The sequence below is a fragment of the Lolium perenne genome, chromosome 1 (genome assembly GCF_019359855.2).
Source record: "Lolium perenne isolate Kyuss_39 chromosome 1, Kyuss_2.0, whole genome shotgun sequence".
In the NCBI taxonomy this organism is placed as follows: domain Eukaryota; kingdom Viridiplantae; phylum Streptophyta; class Magnoliopsida; order Poales; family Poaceae; genus Lolium; species Lolium perenne.
This window is the reverse complement of record NC_067244.2, coordinates 236,780,403-236,801,265: the sequence shown is the minus strand read 5'-3', so window position 1 is coordinate 236,801,265 and position 20,863 is coordinate 236,780,403.

Here is a 20,863-nt window from a genome sequence, read left to right as displayed (position 1 = left end):
TCTGTATGTTTTTGTTTTTGTTTTTGTTTTTGTTTGAATAAAATCGGATCCTAGCATTCTTTGTTTGGGAGAGAGACACGCTCCGCTGTTGCATATGAACACTGGTGTTCTTAGCTTTACTTTTAATGTTCATGGCGAAGGTTGAAACTGCTTCGTTCATCATTATTATGGTTGGAAACAGAAAATGCTTCATGTGGTAATTGGTATAATATCTTGAATAATTTGATACTTGGCAATTGTTATGCTCAAATAGATCATGTTTAAGCTCTTGCATCATGTACTTTGCACCTATTAATGAAGAACTACATAGAGCTAGTTAAAATTTGATTTGCATGATTGGTCTCTCTAGAGTCTAGATATTTTCTGGTGAGGTGTTTGAACAACAAGGAAGACAATGTAGAGTCTTATAATGCTTGCAATATGTTCTTATGTAAGTTTTGCTGTACCGGTTCATACTTGTGTTTTCTTCAAACAACCTTGCTAGCCTAAGCCTTGTATTGAGAGGGAATACTTCTAGTGCATCCAAAATCCTTGAGCCAAAAACTATGCCATTTGTGTCCACCATACCTACCTACTACATGGTATGTCTCTGCCATTCCAAAGTAAATTACTTGAGTGCTAACTTCAAAATTTCATTCCTTGTATTTGCAATATATAGCTCATGGGAAAATAGCCTTAAAAACTATTGTGGTAAAGAATATGTAGCTTATGTATCTTATTTCTTATAAGTTGCTTGTTGAGCGGTAACCATGTTTCTGGGGACACCATCAACTATTACCTTTGTTGAATATCATGTGAGTTTCTATGCATGTTCGTCTTGTCTGAAGTAATGGTGATTTATCATGATCCAATGGTTTGAGTATGCATATTGTTAGAGAAGAACATTGGGCCGCTAACTAAAGCCATGAATCATGGTGGAAGTTTCAGTTTAGACACTAATCCTCAATCTCTTATGAGAATATTATCTGTTGTTGAATGCTTATGCATTAAAGAGGAGTCCATTATCTGTTTTCTATGTTGTCCCGGTATGGATGTCTAAGTTGAGAATAATCAAAAGCTCGAAATCCAATGCGAACTTTCTCCTTAGACCTTTGTACAGGCGGCATAGAGGTACCCCTTTGTGACACTTGGTTGAAACATATGCTATGCAATGATAATCCATGTAAATCCAAGCTAATTAGGACAAGGTGCGAGCACTATTGGTATTCTATGCATGAGGCTTGCAACTTATAGGATGTCTTATGCATAACACATATGATTTATTACTACCGTTGACAAAATTGTTTCTATGTTTTCAAAATAAAAGCTCTAGCACAAAAATAGTAATCCATGCTTCCCTCTGCGAAGGGCCTTTCTTCTACTTTATGTTGAGTCAGTTTACCTACTTCTTTCTATCTTAGAAGCAAACACTTGTGTCAACTGTGTGCATTGATTCCTACATACTTGCTTATTTGCATTCATCATATTACTTTGTGTTGACAATTATCCATGAGATATACATGTTGAAGTTGAAAGCAACTGCTGAAACTTATATCTTCCTTTGTGTTGCTTCAAAGCTTTCTACTATGAATTTATTGCTTTATGAGTTAACTCTTATGCAAGTCTTATTGATGCTTGTCTTGAAAGTACTACTCATGAAAAGTCTTTGTTATATGATTCAGTTGTTTAATCATTGTCTTTACCATTGCTTCGAATCACTGCATTCATCTCATATGCTTACAATATTATTGATCAAGATTATGATAGCATGTCACTTCAGAAATTATGTTTGTTATCGTTTACCTACTCGAGGGCGAGTAGGAACTAAGCTTGGGGATGCTTGATATGTCTCAAACGTATCTATAATTTCTCATGTTCCATGCTACTTTTATGACAATACTCACATGTTTTATAAATATTTTACATCATTTATATGCATTTTCCGGCACTAACCTATTGACGAGATGCCGAAGAGCCAGTTGCTGTTTTCTGCTGTTTTTGGTTTCAGAAATCCTACAAAGGAAATATTCTCGGAATTGGATGAAATCAACGCCCAGGGTCTTATTTTTCCACGGAGCTTCCAGAAGACCGAAGAGCATATGAAGTGGGGCCACGAGGCGCCGCCACCATAGGGCCGCGTGGCCAGGGAGGGGCCCGCACCGCCCTATGGTGTGGGCCCCTCGTCAGCCCTCCGACTCTGCCCTTCCGCCTATTTATTCCCTCCGTCGTTAAAACCCTATTACCGAGAGCCACGATACGGAAATACTTCCAGAGACGCAGCCGCCGCCAATCCCATCTCGGGGGATTCAGGAGATCGCCTTCGGCACCCTGCCGGAGAGGGGAATCATCTCCCGGAGGACTCTTCATCACCATGATCGCCTCTGGATTGATGTGTGAGTAGTTCATCTATGGGTCCATAGCAGTAGCTAGATGGTTGTCTTCTCCTAATTGTGCTATCATGTTAGATCTTGTGAGCTGCCTATCATGATCAAGATCATCTATTTGTAATGCTACATGTTGTGTTTGTTGGGATCCGATGAATATGGAATACTATGTCAAGTTGATTATCAATCTATCATATATGTGTTGTTTATGTTCTTGCATGCTCTCCGTTGCTAGTAGAGGCTCTAGCCAAGTTGATACTTGCGACTCCAAGAGGGAGTATTTATGCTCGATAGTGGGTTCGTGCCTCCATTGAATCTGGGACAGTGACAGAAAGTTCTAAGGTTGTGGATGCGTTGTTGCCACTAGGGATAAAACATCAATGCTCTGTCTAAGGATATTTGTGTTGATTACATTACGCATCATACTTAATGCAATTGTCTGTTGTTTGCAACTTAATACTGGAAGGGGTACGGATGCTAACCCGAAGGTGGACTTTTTAGGCATAGATGCATGCTGGATAGCGGTCTATGTACTTTGTCGTAATGCCCTGATTAAATCTCATAGTAGTCATCATGATATGTATGTGCATTGTTATGCCCTCTCTATTTGCCAATTGCCCAACTGTAATTTGTTCACCCAACATGCTATTTATCTTATTGGAGAGACACCACTAGTGAACTGTGGACCCCGGTCCATTCTTTACATCTGAATACAATCTACTGCAATACTTGTTCTTTACTGTTCTTCGCAAACAAACATCATCTTCCACACTATACATTTAATCCTTTGTTTACAGCAAGCCGGTGAGATTGACAACCTCACTGTTAAGTTGGGGCAAAGTATTTTGATTGTGTTGTGCAGGTTCCACGTTGGCACCGGAATCCCTAGTGTTGCGCCGCACTACACTCCTCCGCCAACAACCTTCACGTGATCCTTGACTCCTACTGGTTCAATAACCTTGGTTTCTTACTGAGGGAAAACTTGCTGCTATACGCATCACACCTTCCTCTTGGGGTTCCCAACGGACGTGTGCTTCACGCGTATCAGCAAGCAAGATAAACCGGTAGGAACTAAGCACGCGAAACACGAAGAGGAGGAATGGGAACAATTAATCCGGAAAAAGTTTAGCTAACCCCGGTTATACTGGTTTTTTGTGAAAAATTTCGAATTTTTTCTAAGTTCAAGAAAGTGCTTGCTTGGCAAAAGAACTTTGTGACTCATACGCCAAAAAACCCAGAGAGGTATGTAGAGGCAAAGCAAAAGAACCAAGTGTGCATCAGATTGGATGCCGAAACAATTCCGGAATCTTCACAGTGCAAGATCAAAGCAAACGATATGCAAAATGCTCAAGTAGCACATAAACTTAACTTAGTAAGTTACTGGTAAAAAGATACTGATACGTCTCCAACGTATCGATAATTTCTTATGTTCCATGCTTGTTTTATGACAATACCTACATGTTTTGTTCACACTTTATGTCATTATTATGCATTTTCCGGAACTAACCTATTGACGAGATGCCGAAGTGCCAGTTCCTGTTTTCTGCTGTTTTTGGTTTCAGAAATCCTACTAAGGAAATATTCTCGGAATTGGACGAAATCAACGCCCAGCATCTTATAATTCCACGAAGCTTCCAGAACACCCAAGAGGCACCAGAGGAGGGCCACAGGGGGCCCACACGTGTGGCCGGCGCGGCCAAGAGGGGGGCCGCGCCCCCTATTGTGTGGCGGCCCCGTCAGCCTTCCGACTCCGCCTCTTCGCCTATAAGAAGCCTCCTGACCTAAATCTTCGATACGAATAAGCCACGGTACGAGAAACCTTTCAGAGCCGCCGCCATCGCGAAGCCAAGATCTTGGGGACAGAAGTCTCTGTTCCGGCACCCTGCCGGGACGGGGAAGTGCCCCCAGAAGGCATCTCCATCGACACCACCGCCTTCTTCATCACCGCTGCTGTCTCCCATGAGGAGGGAGTAGTTCTCCCTCGAGGCTAAGGGTTGTACCGGTAGTTATGTGGTTAATCTCTCTCCTATGTACTTCAATACAATGATCTCATGAGCTGCCTTACATGATTGAGATTCATATGAGTTTTGTATCACTATTCATCTATGTGCTACTCTAGTGATGTTATTAAAGTACTATATTCCTCCTTCATGATGTAATGGTGACAGTGTGTGCATCATGTAGTACTTGGCGTAGTTTATGATTGTGATCTCTTGTAGATTATGAAGTTAACTATTACTATGATGGTATTGATGTGATCTATTCCTCCTTTCATAGTGTGATGGTGACAGTGTGCATGCTATGTTAGTACTCGGTATAATTGCGTTGGTCTATCATGCACTCTAAGGTTACTTAAATACGAACATCGAATGTTGTGGAGCTTGTTAACTCCGGTATTGAGGTGCTCTTGTAGCCCTACACAATTAATGATGTTTGTCATCCAACAAGAGAGTGTAGAGTGGTTTTGTTATGTGATAATTATTGAGAGTGTCCACTAGTGAAAGTAGGATCCCTAGGCCTTGTTTCCAAACATCGAATCTCCGTTTGTTTATTGTTCTGTTGCATGTTTACTCGCTGCCATATTTTATTCAGATTGCTATTACCACTCATATACATTCATACCACTTGTATTTCACTATCTCTTCGCCGAACTAGTGCACCTATACATCTGACAAGTGTATTAGGTGTGTTGGGGACACAAGAGACTTCTTGTATCGTGATTGCAGGGTTGCTTGAGAGGGATATCTTTGACCTCTTCCTCCCTGAGTTCGATAAACCTTGGGTGATCTACTTAAGGGAAAACTTGCTGCTGTTCTACAAACCTCTGCTCTTGGAGGCCCAACACTGTCTACAGGAAAAGAAGCGTGAGTAGACATCAAGCTATTTTCTGGCGCCGTTGCCGGGGAGGAAAGGTAAAAGGCACTCACACTCCGGTCCCAGGTAACTAAGTTATTTTCTGTCGCTGTTGTAAGTGCTTGAAGCTATTTCCTTTAGATCCTGCAATTGCATCTTTTTGTTTCTTGTTAAACACTAGTAAGGCATAATGGAAAGTAACAGTGAGTTTTTTAAACTATTTCCTGAGTTAAGACATGGATTGTTTGATGCGAAAATTTAAAAACCTATGGAACCTTATTTGCATGCTAGTAGCAATGATATTAGTATGAACGCTTTGAACACCATTGTTGCTAATGATATAGAAAGTTCTAAGCTTGGGGAAGCTGGTTTTGATGAGCATGATATTTTTAGTCCCCCAAGCATTGAGGAGAAAATTTTCTTTGATGATACTTTGCCTCCTATTTATGATGATTATAATGATAGTGGTCTTCTGGTGCCGCCTGTTATGGAGGATAAATTTGATTATGATTACAATATGCCTCCTATATTTGATGATAGCTACTTTGTTGAATTTGCTCCCACTACAATTAATAAGAATGACTATGCTTATGTTGGGAGTAGTAATAATTTTATGCATAAGACTCATGATAAGAATGCTTTATGTGATAGTTATATTGTTGAGTTTGCTCATGATGCTACTGAAAATCTTTATGAATGAGGAAAATATGGTTGTAGAAATTTTCATGTTACTAAAACACCTCTCTATGTGCTGAAATTTTTGAAGCTACACTTGTTTTATCTTCCTATGCTTGTCACTTTGCTCTTCATGAACTTGTTTATTTACAAGATTCCTTTTCATAGGAAGTGGGTTAGACTTAAATTTGTTTTGAATTCGCCTCTTGATGCTCTCTTTTGCTTCAACTACTATTTCTTGAGAGTGCATCATTAAAACTGCCGAGCCCATCTTAATGGCTATAAAGAAAGCACTTCTTGGGAGATACCTCATGTTTTTGTTTTACTACAGTACTTTTGTTTTATATTTGAGTCTTGGAAGTTTTTACTACTGTAGCAACCTCTCCTTATCCTACTTTATTGCATTGTTGTGCCAAGTGAAGTCTTTGATAGTAGGGTTGATACTAGATTTGGATTACTGCGCAGAAACAGATTTCTGTCTGTCACGAATTTGGGCAGGGTTCTCTGTAGGTAACTCAGAAAAATCTGCAAATTTACGTGAGTGATCCTTAGATATGTACGCAACTTTCATTCAATTTGAGCATTTTCATCTGAGCAAGTCTGGTGCCTCTAAAAAATTCGTCTGTACGGACTGTTCTGTTTTGACAGATTCTGCCTTTTATTTCGCATTGCTTCTTTTGCTATGTTGGATGGATTTCTTTGTTCCATTAACTTCCAGTAGCTTTGAGCAATGTCCAGAAGTGTTAAGAATGATTGTGTCACCTCTGAACATGTGAATTTTGATTATGCACTAACCCTCTAATGAGTTTGTTTTGAGTTTGGTGTGGAGGAAGTTTTCAAGGGTCAAGAGAGGAGGATGATATATGATTAAGAAGAGTGAAAAGTCTAAGCTTGGGGATGCCCCCGTGGTTCATCCCTGCATATTTCAAGAAGACTCAAGCATCTAAGCTTGGGGATTCCCAAGGCATCCCCTTCTTCATCAACAATTTATCAGGTTTCTTCTATTGAAACTATATTTTTATTCCGTCACATCTTATGTACTTTACTTGGAGCGTCTGTTTGTTTGTTTTTTATTTTTGTTTTGTTTGAATAAATGCTTGTGTGGGAGAGAGACACGCTCCACTGGTTCATATGAACACATGTGTACTTAGCTTTTAATGTTCATGGCGAAGGTTGAAACTGCTTCGTTAATTGTTATATGGTTGGAAACAGAAAATGCTACATGTGGTAAATGGTATGATGTCTTGAATAATTTGATACTTGGCAATTGTTGTGCTCATATGGATCATGTTTAAGCTCTTGCATCATATACTTTGCACCTATTAGTGAAGAAATACATAGAGCTTGCTAAAATTTGGTTTGCATGATTGGTCTCTCTAGAGTCTAGATATTTTCTGGTAAGGTGTTTGAACAACAAGGAAGACAATGTAGAGTCTTATAATGCTTGCAATATGTTCTTATGTAAGTTTTTTTGTACTAGTTTATACTTGTGTTTGCTTCAAACAACCTTGCTAGCCTAAGCCTTGTATTGAGAGGGATTACTTCTCATGCATCCAAATCCTTGAGCCAATAAATATGCCATTTGTGTCCACCATACCTACCTACTACATGGTATGTTCTGCCATTCCAAGTAAATACTTCGTGTGCTACCTTTAAACAATTCAAAATTTACTATCTCTTATTTGTGTCAATGTTTTATAGCTCATGAGGAAGTATGTGGTGTTTATCTTTCAATCTTGTTGGGCAACTTTCACCAATGGACTAGTGGCTTCATCCGCTTATCCAATAATTTTGCAAAAAGAGCTGGCAATGGGGTTCCCAGCCCCAATTAATTAACTTTCATGATTTTACAAAAAAATAGACACTCCTCCATGGCATGTGATTGTTGGACGGCACCCGAGGATTCGGTTAGCCATGGCTTGAGAAAGCAAAGGTGGGGAGGAGTGTCAACTAAATAAAACTAAAATAAAAAGGCACTCCTTCATGGTATGAGATTGTTGGCAGGCACCCGAGGATTCGGTTAGCCATGGTTTGTGAAAGCAAGGTTGGAAGGAGTGTCACCCAAAAAATAAAAATGTTTCATGGGAGCCACTCTTCGAGAGTCTGTCTGGCAAGGGGGTTAGAGTGCCCACTACCATTCGTTGACAACAACAAACACCTCTCAAAACTTTACTTTTATGCTCTCTTTATGTTTTCAAAATAAAAGCTCTAGCACAAATATAGCAATCGATGCTTCCCTCTTCGAAGGGCCATTCTTCTACTTTTATGTTGAGTCAGTTCACCTACTTCTTTCTGTCTTAGAAGCAAACACTTGTGTCAACTGTGCATTGATTCTTACATGCTTACTTATTGCACTTATTATTTTACTTTATGTTGACAATTGTCCATGAGATATGCATGTTGAAAGTTGAAAGCAACCGCTGAAACTTAATCTTCCTTTGTGTTGCTTCATTGCCCTTATTTAGAATATATTTCTTTATGAGTTAACTCTTATGCAAGACTTATTGATGCTTGTCTTGAAAGTACTATTCATGAAAAGTCTTTGCTATATGGTTCAGTTGTTTAACCATTATCTTTATCATTGTCTTGAATCGCTGCATTCATCTCATATGCTTTACAATAGTATGATTGAGATCATGTTGGTAGCATGTCACTTCAGAAATTATCTTTGTTATCGTTTACCTACTCGGGACGAGTAGGAACTAAGCTTGGGGATGATGATACGTCTCCAACGTATCGATAATTTCTTAAGTTCCATGCTTGTTTTATGACAATACCTACATGTTTTGTTCACACTTTATGTCATTATTATGCATTTTCCGGAACTAACCTATTGACGAGATGCCGAAGTGCCAGTTCCTGTTTTCTGTTGTTTTTGGTTTCAGAAATCCTAGTAAGGAAATATTCTCGGAATTGGACGAAATCAATGCCCAGCATCTTATAATTCCACGAAGCTTCCAGAACACCCGAGAGGCACCAGAGGAGGGCCACAGGGGGCCCACACATGTGGCCGGCGCGGCCAAGAGGGGGGCCACGCCCCCCTATTGTGTGGCGGCCCCATCAGCCTTCCGACTCCGCCTCTTCGCCTATAAGAAGCCCCCTGACCTAAATTTTCGATACGAATAAGCCACGGTACGAGAAACCTTCCAGAGCCACCGCCATCGCGAAGCCAAGATCTGGGGGACAGAAGTCTCTATTCCGGCACCCTGCCGGGACGGGGAAGTGCCACCGGAAGGCATCTCCATCGACACCACCGCCATCTTCATCGCCGCTGCTGTCTCCCATGAGGAGGGAGTAGTTCTCCCTCGAGGCTAAGGGCTGTACCGGTAGCTATGTGGTTAATCTCTCTCCTATGTACTTCAATACAATGATCTCATGAGCTTCCTTACATGACTGAGATTCATATGAGTTTTGTATCACTATTCATCTATGTGCTACTCTAGTGATGTTATTAAAGTACTCTATTCCTCCTTCATGATGTAATGGTGACAGTGTGTGCATCATGTAGTACTTAGCGTAGTTTATGATTGTGATCTCTTGTAGATTATGAAGTTAACTATTACTATGATGGTATTGATGTGATCTATTCCTCCTTTCATAGTGTGATAGTGACAGTGTGCATGCTATGTTAGTACTCGGTATAATTGCGTTGGTCTATCATGCACTCTAAGGTTACTTAAATACGAACATCGAATGTTGTGGAGCTTGTTAACTCCGGCATTGAGGTGCTCTTGTAGCCCTACACAATTAATGATGTTTGTCATCCAACAAGAGAGTGTAGAGTGGTTTTGTTATGTGATCATTATTGAGAGTGTCCACTAGTGAAAGTAGGATCCCTAGGCCTTGTTTCCAAACATCGAATCTCCGTTTGTTTACTGTTCTGTTGCATGTTTACTCGCTGCCATATTTTATTCAGATTGCTATTACCACTCATATACATTCATACCACTTGTATTTCACTATCTCTTCGCCGAACTAGTGCACCTATACATCTGACAAGTGTATTAGGTGTGTTGGGGACACAAGAGACTTCTTGTATCGTGATTGCAGGGTTGCTTGAGAGGGATATCTTTGACCTCTTCCTCCCTGAGTTCGATAAACCTTGGGTGATCCACTTAAGGGAAAACTTGCTGTTGTTTGATACGTCCATTTTGCATCACTATTTTATATCATAATTTGCTGTTATTCATTGATATATTTCATATTTGGAGATGATACTTATGTTATTTCATCTATTTTGCATGTTTCATGATTATTGGAGGATCGCGCACCGGAGTTAGGATTCTGCTGGAAAAAGCGCCGTTAGAATGCAATATTTCGGAAGATCAACAATTGACCAAATTTATATGAAAAATCCTATTTTTCCAGAAGACGAAGGGAGCCAGAAGGTGGAGCCGAGGAGGGCCGCCATGGGCCCACCTCAGAGGCCGGCGCGGGCCAAGGCCTGGCCGCGCCGCCTTGTGGGGAGGGGGCCCACAGCCCCCTCTGGCCTCCTCTCCTTCGCGTATTTCTTTGTCCCGAAAACCTAAGCTCTGGGGGGACAGTCGCGAAGAGTCACAGCCGCCTCTGCGGGGCGGAGAACACCAGAGAGAAAAGAGCTCTCCGGCAGGCTGAAATCCGCCGGGGAAATTCCCTCCCGGAGGGGGGAATCGACGCCATCGTCACCGTCATCGAGCTGGACATCATCTCCATCACCATCTTCATCATCTCCATCATCATCCCCGCCGTTTCCACCGCTGCACCTCGTCACCGCTATAACAATTTGGGTTGGATCTTGATTGTTTGATAGGGGAAACTCTCCCGGTATTGATTTCTACTTGTTATTGATGCTATTGAGTGAAACCATTGAACCAAGGTTTATGTTCAGATTGTTATTCATCATCATATCACCTCTGATCATGTTCCATATGATGTCTCGTGAGTAGTTCGTTTAGTTCTTGAGGACATGGGTGAAGTCTAAATGTTAGTAGTGAAGTATGGTTAAGTAATATTCAATGTTATGATATTTAAGTTGTGGTGTTATTCTTCTAGTGGTGTCATGTGAACGTCGACTACATGATACTTCACCTTTATGGGCCTAGGGGAATACATCTTGTACTCGTTTGCCAATTGCGGGGTTGCCGGAGTGATAGAAACCTAAACCCCCGTTGGTATATCGATGCAGGAGGGATAGCAGGATCTCAGAATTTAAGGCTGTGGTTAGATTTATCTTAATTACTTTCTTGTAGTTGCGGATGCTTGCAAGGGGTATAATCACAAGTATGTATTTTTCCTAGGAAGGGCGGTGCATTAGCATAGGTTCACCCACACAACACTTATCAAAACAATGAAGATTAATTAGCTATATGAAGCGAAAGCACTAGACTAAAATCCCGTGTGTCCTCAAGAACGTTTGGTCATTATAAGTAAACAAACCGGCTTGTCCTTTGTGCTAAAAAGGATTGGGCCACTCGCTGCAATTGTTACTCTCGCACTTTACTTACTCGTACTTATTTCAACTGCTACATCAAAACCCCCTAAATACTTGTCTGTGAGCATTTACAGTGAATCCTTCATCGAAACTGCTTGTCAACACCTTCTGCTCCTCGTTGGGATCGACATTCTTACTTATCGAAAATACTACGATACACCCCCTATACTTGTGGGTCATCAAGACTATTTTCTGGCGCCGTTGCCGGGGAGTGAAGCGCTATTGGTAAGTGGAATTGGTAAGGGAAACCTTTACTGTTTGTGCTGATTTTATTTCTGCCTGCTGCCATAATTCATTATGGAGAGATCTTCTCTTGAATTTTTATTTGGAAAATCTACTACTACTGCAAAGGTAGTGGATGAGGCGCCAGGTGAGGAAGAAGTTCCATACAAAATACCTATGAAAATTATTGAACGTGTAGTGGATAACCGTTATACAGGGGATGGAACTGTCCACCCTGGAGATCATTTACTGTTCTTACATGAATTATGCGGTTTATTCAAGTGTGCAGGTATTGCTATGGATGAAGTGAGGAAGAAATTATTCTCTATATCGCTGTCTGGTAAAGCGGCGCATTGGTATAAATTACTGGATAATGGGGATTCTCTTGAATGGAATGATATTGTGCCCCGATTTTATTCTAAGTTCTATCCTCCAAGTGAAATTCACAAAGACTTTTGGCCTCATGATGGAGAGAGTATTGCCCAAGCGTGGGGGAGATTGAAGTCTTTAATGCTCAAATGCCCCATTCATGAGCTTCCTGGTAATATTATTATTGATAATTTCTATGCAAGACTTTCCTTTCAAGACAAGACCTTGCTGGATACTTCTTGTTCTGGATCATTTACACGCAACAAAGAAGAGTTTAAAAGGGACCTTCTTAATCGGATCCAGGAGAATACTGAAGGATGGGAGAACGACAAGGATAGAGAATCAGGTATAAATTATGATTATAAATGCATTGAAGCTTTTATGGATACTGATAAATTTCGTAATATTAGTGCTACTTATGGTCTTGATTCTCAAGTCATTGCAAATCTTTATAAAGCTTTTGCCTCTCATTATGAATTGCCTAAGAAGAATTTTGATAAGTATCATGAACCGTATAAAGATAAAATTGATTCATCTATAAATAAATGTGTTGTAGTTGAAACTATTGATCATGTTATTCCTGAAGCTTATATTGAAAAAACTCCTTTCCCTGCTAAAATGAAGGAGTACTCTATTATAAATAGTGCGGTTAATAAAAGTGAAAAGAAACCTATAGAACCTGAAGAGCAAATAAAAGTTGAACCTGCTATTGCAATTGTTACAGATCTTGTGACTGAAAATGTGGAAGATGGTCATATTATTTTCTGTGAAGATGCTTCTAATATTGTTTCACATCCTAATAAGTCTAGGAAAGCTAGTGTTCCTATGCTATCTGTTAGAATTGGTGATCATTGCTATTATGGTTTATGCGATATTGGTGCAAGTATTAGTGCTATTCCTTATGAGCTTTACACGGAGATTATGCACAAAATTGGTTCTTGTGAACTTGAAGATATTGATGTGGTTATTCGGCTGGCTAATAGAGAAACTATTTCTCCAATTGGTATTGTTCGAGATGTGGAAGTTCTATGTGGTAAGATTAAATATCCTGCTGACTTTTTGGTACTTGGTTCTGCTGCTAGTAAGTATTGTCCTATCATTTTTGGTAGACCTTTTCTAAATACTTGTGGAGCTGTTATAGATTGCAAGAAAGAGAAAATTTTGATTAAATTTGCTGGTGAATCTTATGAGTTTAACTTCTCTAAATTTGCCAAAACTCCTTATAAAGCTGATTCGCCTAATAATGATTTTAGAGTTGAACAGTGTGCATCTATTGCTCTTGCTCCTAATAATCCTTTGCAGCAACATTTGGAGAATAGTGAGAGTGAAGTTTTTAGGGAAGAAAGAAATGAGCTTGATGAAATTTTCCTTCGTCAACCTATTCTTAAACATGACCTGCCTGTAGAAGATCTAGGTACAACACCACCACCAAAGGAAGATCATGTCTTTGATTTAAAACCATTGCCTGATAATCTTAAATATGCTCATATTGATGATAAGAAAATATATCCTGTTATTATTAGCTCTAAGCTTTCAGAGTTTGAAGAAGAAAGGTTATTGGAAATACTGAAGAAACACCGAGGAGCTATTGGCTATACTCTTGATGACTTGAAGGGGATTTCTCCCTCTATTTGCCAACATGCCATTAATATGGAAGATGATGCAAAGCCTGTTGTTGAACATCAGCGTCGTCTAATTCCTAAGATGAAGGATGTGGTAAGAAATGAGGTATTAAAACTTCTTGAAGCTGGTATTATATATCCTATTGCTGATAGTAGATGGGTTAGTCCTGTGCATTGTGTTCCTAAGAAAGGAGGAATGACTGTTGTGCCTAATGATAATGATGAGCTCATACCTCAAAGAGTAGTTGTAGGGTATAGAATGTGCATTGATTATCGAAAAGTTAATAAGGTTACTAAGAAAGATCATTACCCTTTGCCTTTTATTGATCAAATGTTATAAAGGTTATCTAAAAACACTCATTTTTGCTTTCTTGATGGTTATTCTGGGTTTTCACAAATTGCTGTTAAAACTAAGGATCAAGAGAAAACCACTTTCACTTGTCCCTATGGAACTTATGCTTATAGACGTATGCCTTTTGGTTTATGTAATGCCCCTGCTACTTTTCAAAGATGCATGTCTGCTATTTTTCATGGCTTTTGCGAGAATATTGTAGAGGTATTCATGGATGATTTTTCTGTCTATGGGAATTCTTTTGATAATTGCTTGCGGAACCTTGATAAAGTTTTGCAGAGATGTGAAGAAACTAACCTTGTTCTTAATTGGGAGAAATGCCACTTTATGGTTAATGAAGGAATTGTATTGGGACATAAAATTTCCGAGAGAGGTATTGAAGTTGATAGAGCTAAAGTTGAAGCAATTGAGAAGATGCCCTATCCTAGGGATGTTAAAGGTATTCGTAGTGTTCTTGGTCATGCTGGGTTTTATAGGAGGTTTATTAATGATTTCTCCAAGATTTCAAAGCCTCTTACTAATCTTCTTCAAAAAGATGTACCTTTTGTTTTTGATGATGATTGTAAGGAAGCTTTTGAAACTCTAAAGAAAGCCTTAACAACTGCTCCTATAGTCGAACCTCCTGATTGGAACTTACCTTTTGAAATTATGTGTGATGCTAGTGATTTTGCTGTAGGCGCTGTTCTTGGACAGCGAGTAGATAAAAAGCTGAATGTTATTCATTATGCTAGTAAACCTCTTGATGCTGCTCAAAGAAATTATGCTACTACTGAAAAAGAATTGTTAGCTGTAGTCTTTGCTTGTGATAAGTTTAGATCCTATATTGTCGATTCAAAAGTTACAATTCATACTGATCATGCTGCAATTAGATACCTAATGCAAAAGAAAGATGCTAAGCCAAGGCTTATTAGATGGGTGCTTCTGTTGCAAGAATTTGATTTGCATATTGTAGATAGGAAAGGTGCTGATAATCCTATTGCTGATAATTTGTCTAGATTGGAAAATATTGCTTATGATCCTGTTCCTGTTAATGATAGTTTTCCAAATGAACAATTGGCTGTAATAAAGGTGAGCTCGCGAGACAGTCCTTGGTATGCTGATTATGCTAACTTTATTGTTTCCAAGTACTTGCCTCCAACCTTTTCAGCCCAGCAAAGGAGGAAATTCTTTTATGACTTGAGGCATTATTTTTGGGATGACCCACACTTATATAAAGAAGGAGTGGATGGTATTCTGCGAAGATGTGTTCCCGAATATGAACAACAAGAGATACTGAGTAAATGTCATGGTAGTGCTTATGGAGGACATCACGCCGGAGATAGAACCGCGCAAAAGGTTTTACAATCAGGTTTTTATTGGCCAACTCTCTTCAAGGATGCAAGGAAGTTTATTTTGTCTTGTGATGAATGTCAAAGGGTTGGTAATATCTCCAGACGCAATGAAATGCCTATGAATTATACTCTTGTTATTGAACCATTTGATTGTTGGGGATTTGACTTCATGGGACCTTTTCCCTCTTCAGAAGGTAACACTCATATACTTGTCGCTGTTGATTATGTTACTAAATGGGTGGAAGCCATACCTACAAAAAGTGCTGATGGTGAGACCTCTTTAAGAATGCTTTTAGATATTATTTTTCCTAGATTTGGAGTTCCTAGATATATTATGACTGATGGGGGTTCTCATTTTATTCATGGTGGTTTTAGAAAAACTCTTGCTAAATATGGTATTAATCATAGAATTGCTTCCGCTTATCATCCACAAACTAGTGGGCAAGTAGAATTATCAAATAGAGAGATTAAATCTATCTTGCAAAAGACTGTTAATAAATCTAGAAAGAATTGGGCTAGTAAATTGAAGGAAGCACTATGGGCTTATAGAACTGCTTATAAAAATCCCATGGGTATGTCACCTTATAAAATGGTTTATGGAAAGGCTTGTCATTTACCTTTAGAACTAGAGCACAAAGCTTATTGGGCTGTAAGAGAACTAAATAAAGATCCTAAGCTAGCCGGTAAGAAGAGGTTGCTACAATTAAGTTCTCTAGATGAATGGAGAAGTGAAGCTTATGAAAATACTAAACTCTTTAAAGAGAAAGTTAAGAAATGGCATGATAGAAGAATTATCAAAAGAGAATTTAATATTGGGGATAAAGTCCTATTGTATCGGTCTCGTCTCAGATTCTTTGCAGGGAAATTACTCTCAAAATGGGAAGGACCATATGTCGTTGAGGAGGTGTATCGTTCAGGAGCAATTAAAATTAGCTCTCTCCAAGGCGATGCCTCACAAGTGGTGAATGGACAAAGACTCAAGCATTATATCTCAGGTGATTCTTATAATGAAGATGTTGATGTTATTTGATACGTCTCCAACGTATCCATAATTTCTGATGTTCTATGCTTGTTTTATGACAATACTTACATGTTTTGCTCGCACTTTATGATGATTTCATGCGTTTTCCAGAACTAACATATTAACAAGATGCCACAGTGCCAGTTCCTGTTTTCTGCTGTTTTTGGTTCCAGAAAGGTTGTTCGGGCAATATTCTCGGAATTGGACGAAATCAACGCCAAAGATCTTATTTTTCCTGAAAGGCTCCAGAACACCGAAGGGGAGTCGGAGGAGAGCCAGGGGCCACCACACATGTGGGCCACGCGGGCTACACCCTGGCCGCGCCGGCCTGGTGTGGGGCCACCCTGTCGCCCCTCCTGCGCCGCCTCTTCGCCTATTTAACCCCTTTCGACCTAAAAACGCGATACCTTTTGACGAAACTCCAGAAAGACTCCAGGGGCGCCGCCGCCATCGCGAAACTCCAATTCGGGGGACAGAAGTCTCTGTTCCGGCACCCTGCCGGGACGGGGAAGTGCCCCCGGAAGCCATCTCCATCGACGCCATCGCCTCCATCATGCTCTGTGAGTAGTTCCCCCATGGACTACGGGTTCTAGCAGTAGCTAGTTGGTACTCTCTATCCCATGTACTTCAATACAATGATCTCATGAGCTGCCTTACATGATTGAGATCCATCTGATGTAATCGGTGTTGTGTTTGTTGGGATCCGATGGATGATACATTATGATTAGTCTATCTATAAAGTTTGTGAAGTTATTGTTGCTGCAATCTTGTTATGCTTAATGCTTGTCACTAGGGCCCGAGTGGCATGATCTTAGATTTAAGCTCTATACTTATTGCTTAGATTGTATCTACAAGTTGTATGCACATGTCACTGTCCGGAACCAAAGGCCCCGAAGTGACAGAAATCGGGACAACCGGAGGGGATGGCGGTGATGTGAGGATCACATGTTTTCACGGAGTGTTAATGCTGTGCTCCGGTACTCTATTAAAAGGAGTACCTTAATATCCAGTAGATTCCCTTGAGGCCCGGCTGCCACCGGCTGGTAGGACAAAAGATGTTGTACAAGTTTCTCATTGCGAGCACGTATGACTATATATGGAAAACATGCCTACATGATTAATGAATTGATGTTCTTTCTTAATGCTTTATCAATCCTATCAATTGCCCAACTGTAATTTGTTCACCCAACACTTGTCACTTATTGGAGATTTACCACTAGTGTAGATCGCTGGGAACCCCGGTCCATCTCTCATCACTATATACTCGTTCTATATGTCATTGGAAGTAGTATCAACTATTTTCTGGTGCCATCGCCTCTGTGTTACTGTTACTGCTGCTGTGTTACTATTACTATTGCTCTCATATTACTGCTGCTTTCACATCACCCCTGTTACTAGTGCTTTTCCAGGTGCAGCTGAATTGACAACTCAGTTGTTAAGGCTTATAAGTATTCTTTACCTCCCCTTGTGTCGAATCAATAAATTTGGGTTTACTTCCCTCGAAGACTGCCGCGATCCCCTATACTTGTGGGTTATCAAGACTATTTTCTGGCGCCGTTGCCGGGGAGGCATAGCTCTACTCATAAGTTCACCTGGGGAGTACACTCTACCTCTCTCTCTGTTTTATTTTATTTTGTTTTGCTTAGTTTACTTTTGTCTAGTTTATTTGTGCTTAGTTTATTTCTGTCTAGTGTTACTTTGCTTAGTTTCTTTTTGTCTTGTTTTACTTTTCTCATATACCCAAAAATCCATAAAAATTTGAAAAACCTAAAAATTAAAAACTGCTGTCATGGGAGAACCCATAACCTACTTGGAGCTTATAGAATATTATAATAATTATAGAGAATCAAGAACTGGTAAAGTAATGAGTGCTGTGATAGAAAAATTGAATACAATTGCTAAAATTTTGCTTAAACGCCATGATATAAACTGTTGCTCTCAACAGGACACTAAACATCTTAAATTTCAGTGTGGCTTTAGTGAGGAATTTTTAATTAAGAACTATAATCGGAATAGCTATATTCATTTTGGGTTCGAAGAAGTAGAACAATTTGTCATATTTATGGGAGCTTCTGAGATCGAAACCTTCATGGTTAAGAATTATGAAACTTGTGTTGTTTGTAAGGACCTTAAAGATTATGTCTCTTCTATCCTTAATTTTTGCATAGAAAGCTACAGTGATAATCCTTATATCATTGATTATAAAGAGAGACTCATTAATGCACAAGAATGCACTCACAATTTGCAGGAACCTGTGAAAGAAGAAATTGTTGAACCTGAAAGCTCATTGGATGAAAAAGAGGAGGAAATTGATGAACCTGAAAGCTCATTGGATGAAAAAGAAGAGGAGAGTGATGAACAAAAGGAGGAAGAATGGATTAGCTACACATGCCAACCTTCTAATGAGAGTAACTCTTTATCTCTTACACTATTTGATTGTCCTCCATGCTTACCGAAAGAGGTTGAATGTTATGTTCCTGTGGATTCTCTTGAAATATTACCTATAAGTAAAATTTGTGAGAATAATTATGCTACTGTTATTTATGATAATCCATGCTACTTTGATAAATCTTATGATAATGCTTTGTTTGTGCCTGATGTCGAAATGCATGGTACTAAAGAATTTTGCTTAGCAAATGTTTATGATAAATCTTTAGATGATGGTCCTATGTTACTTGATAATATTAATTGTACTACTATTAAAAATGGGATTGGAGAAGTCTTGACTTTATCTATGAGTCCCATATCTCTTGAGATTGATCAATCATCATGTTATATTATTGATAAAAGTGTGTTTGAGAGTTTTGATCCCACTATGTTTGAACTTGATAAAAATTATATGTCTATGGATCATGAAAAGTATGCTGCATGTGATAGTTATATTGTTGAGTTTGTTCATGAAGCTACTGAAAATTATTATGAGAGAGGAAAATATGGTTGTAAAAATTTGCATAGTACTAAAACACCTCTCTATATGCTTAAAATTTTGAAGTTACTCTTGTTTTATCTTCTTATGCTTGTCACTTTGTTCTTCATGAATTTATTTGTGTACAAGATTCCTATGCATAGGAAGTGGGTTAGACTTAAATGTGTTTTGAATTTGTTTTTTGATGCTCTCTTTTGCTTCAACTTTTATTTCTTTCGAGTGCATCATTAAAACTGCTGAGCCCATCTTAATGGCTATAAAGAAAGAACTTCTTGGGAGATAACCCATGTGTTTATTTTGCTACTGTTTTGTTGTATTTTGGAAGTTGTTACTACTGTAGCAACCTCTCCTTATCTTTATTTTATTGCAATGTTGTGCCAAGTGAAGCCTCTAATCGAAGGTTGATACTAGATTTGGATTTCTGCGCAGAAACAGATTTCTATCTGTCACGAATTCTGGTCAGATTCTCTGTAGGTAACTCAGAAAAATCTGCCAATTTATGTGCATGTTCCTCAGATATGTACGCAACTTTCATTAGTTTTGAGTTTTCTGATTTGAGCAACGGAAGTACCTCTTTAAAATTCGTCTTTACTGGCTGTTCTGTTTTGGCAGATTCTGTCTCTGTTTTTTGGATTGTCTCTTGTGGACTTTAAGCAAGACTTTCTAGACGTGGAGAGCTGTAGCTAATGTTTTATTGAGTTCTTGCAATGTGTCACTACAGGACCAAGGTGGATTCAAGTTTTTTTGAGTACTAACCTCTCTAATGAAGTTTATGAGAAGTTTGGTGTGAAGGAAGTTTTCAAGGGTCAAGAGAGGAGGATGATATATGATCAAGAAGAGTGAAAAGTCAAAGCTTGGGGATGCCCCCGTGGTTCATCCCTGCATATTTCAAGAAGACTCAAGCGTCTAAGCTTGGGGATGCCCAAGGCATGCCCTTCTTCATCAACTTATCAGGTTTCTTCTATTGAAACTATATTTTTATTCGGTCACATCATATGTGCTTTACTTGGAGCGTCTGTGTGCTTTTATTTTTGTTTGTGTTTGAATAAAGATGGATCCTAGCAATCCTTGTTTGGGAGAGAGACACGCTCCGCTTTTTCATATGAACACTTGTTCTTCGTTTTACTTTTAATGTTCAATGATAAAAGTTGGAAGCTACAATACTTATGGTTATTTGGTTGGAAACAGAAAATGCCTCATATTGTCTTGAATAATTTGATACTTGACAATTGTTTTGAGCTATTAAGTAGATCATGATTAAGTTTTTTTTTCATGTAGTTTAAACCTATTAGTGGAGAACTACTGTAGAGCTTGTTAAAATTGGTTTGCATGATTGGTCTCTCTTAAGGTCTAGATATTTTCTGGTAAAAGTGTTTGAGCAACAAGGAAGACAGTGTAGAGTATTATAATGCTTGCAATATGTTCTTATGTAAGTTTTGCTGCACCGGTTCATACTTGTGTTTGCTTCAAATAGCCTTGCTAGCCTAAGCCTTGTATCGAGAGGGAATACTTCTCATGCATCCAAAATCCTTGAGCCAACCACTATGCCATTTGTGTCCACCATACCTACCTACTACATGGTATTTCTCCGCCATTCCAAAGTAAATTGCTTGAGTGCTACCTTTAAACAATTCAAAATTTATTACCTCTGATTTGTGT